The following is a 2,525-nucleotide window of genomic DNA, read 5'->3' as shown; positions in this document are numbered from 1 at the left end:
GGATATGTTAGGATATGCCCTTCAAGATGATTTAGGTTATTTCGTGGGCCCCGTGTGCCGATGAGCCGCTACCCATTCGGGATGTGAGAGACTCACTCTTTGCTCGATGGCTTAGCGCGAGCTTTGAAGCATCGGGACCGTTCCTACATGGAATAACATTCCTTTGAGTACCTTTTGTCCCAGGTTCATGATAATTCGAGCAAAACTTCTTTATTGAGAGTATTCTTGAGTACCATTATTCTTGGGTACCCCCCAAGATGTAATTAACCAAGTGGGATACGGAGTGCTCTTGACCCCAGAACAGGCAGAACAGGCACCTGCACCTGAATCTCTGGTTATGGGTAGTCTATGTAGGCATTCTTTCGCAAATATCAGTTTAAGGTGCTTTCTCCCTATCTTGCTTGGGCGGACACCCTTAACCTATCCTTGGGAGGTTTACCGCACGTTGGCTCTCCACGTTTTGTGTTTTCTCTTGTTTGTCGCTTTTTTGTATGTCGTTTTTTTATTCGGTTCCTCTCCTCTTCGAATCATTGATTTGATTTGGAAGGGAGATTTATTCAAATGGGGGAAGTATACAACGATCGACAGACTGGCGACTCCTTCTAAAATAAAAGAGAGAAAAACGAACGAAAACATTTATTTCTAAAATGGGATCCTCCGTCAGTGATAATAATTCTCGCCATTCCATATCTATTGAAAATATTTTTTATTAAAAATCTTGAAACACTTTTAGCGTCACAACGAGGTAAAGCTTGTGCTTCAATCCACTTTGAAATGTAGTCTACAACAATTAATATGTATAAGTTCCCAAATGAAGGAATAAATGGTCCCGTAAAATCTAATCCCCAAATATCAAAGATCTCAACTTCTAACATAAAATTTAGAGGCATTTCATTTCTTCTAGATATATTGCCTCACAAGTTTTTATGTATCTATAAACATCTCTAAAGATAGTAGGCGAATATAATCCAGCTAGTAAAATTTTATAAGCTATTTTATCAATCTCAAAATGTCCTTCAAATTCAAAATCATGACATTTCTGAATGATTAGCTCATTTTCTTCATAAGGTACACATCTTCTCATAATAAGATCCTTACATTGTTTATATAAATAAGGCTCATCCCAAAAATACGCTTTTGCAGCATGAATGAATTTTCTTTGCTGTTGCAATGTCAGCATAGGTGGCAAAATATCACTTACAATATAATTAACAATATCAACATACCATTGTATTTTTCACTCATTAATATTATAAAGTTGTTCATCAGGGAAACTGTCTGTAATTTCATTATCGGTGTCAGATAGTTCATGATTTTCTAATCTCGATAAATGACCAGCAATTTGATTATCAGTTCCCTTTCTATCAATAACCACAAGATCAAATTCTTGCGTAAAAAGTATCCATCTAATTAACCTTGGTTTGACATCCTTTTTTTGCATTAGATATTTAATAGCTGAGTGATCAGTGTGCACAACACATTTAGTCCCAATTAAATAAGATTTAAATTTGTCTAAAGCATACACAATAGGTAGTAACTCTTTTTCAGTAACAATATAATTAATTTGAGCATCATTAAGGGTTTTACTAGCGTAGTATATAACTTTAAAAATCTTGTCATACCTTTGTCCAAGAACAGCTCCAATAGCATTATCACTAGCATCACACATCAGTTCAAATAGTTTCTCCCAGTTAGATGAAACTATAATATGGGTTGTGATTAATTTTTTCTTTAATAACTCAAAGACATTTAAACACTTTTCAGTAAATTCAAATTTCTTGTCCTTTTCTAAAAGTTGGTATTTAATAAAACGCCTATAAAAACCAACATGTCCAAGAAAACTTCCAACCTCTCTTACATTAGTAAGAGGTGTTAATTTAAATATAACTTGAATTTTTGTAGGCTCTGCTTCCATACCATTTTCGAAAATTTTATGCCCTAGCACAATTCCTCCTACAACCATAAATTGACATTTCTCCCAATTTAGAACTAATTTAGTTCTCTCGCAAAACTCCACAACTTTTTCAAGATAATTTAAGCATGCGCCAAATGATGTTCCAAAAATAGAGAAATCATCCATAAATACTTCCAATCCATCATCAATTAACTTACTAAATATAGACATCATACAACTCTGGAATGTTGCAGGTGCATTACATAATCCAAAAGACATTCTTCAAAAAGTAAAAGTTCCAAAAGAACTAGTAAATGTTGTCTATTCTTGATCCTTGGGAGCAATAGGAATTTGATGGTAACCGGTATATCCATCTAAAAAATAAAAATATTTATGCCCAGAAAGTTTATCTACTATTTGGTCTAAAAATGGTAAAGGGAAGTGATCTTTCTTAATGCCAGTGTTTAATTTTCTATAATCAATGCAACTACGTCACCCAGTAACTTGTTTGATAGGTATTAATTCATTAGTCTCTTTTGTTCATTATTCTCTTTTGTTTTTCTTAGGAACACAATGAATTGGACTTACCCAAGCACTATCTGAAATAGGATATATAATTCCAGTGTCTAAC

Source organism: Phalaenopsis equestris, unplaced genomic scaffold (assembly GCF_001263595.1).
Source record: "Phalaenopsis equestris unplaced genomic scaffold, ASM126359v1 Scaffold000942, whole genome shotgun sequence".
Classification (NCBI taxonomy): Eukaryota; Viridiplantae; Streptophyta; class Magnoliopsida; order Asparagales; family Orchidaceae; genus Phalaenopsis; species Phalaenopsis equestris.
Note: the sequence above shows the minus strand (reverse complement) of the source record.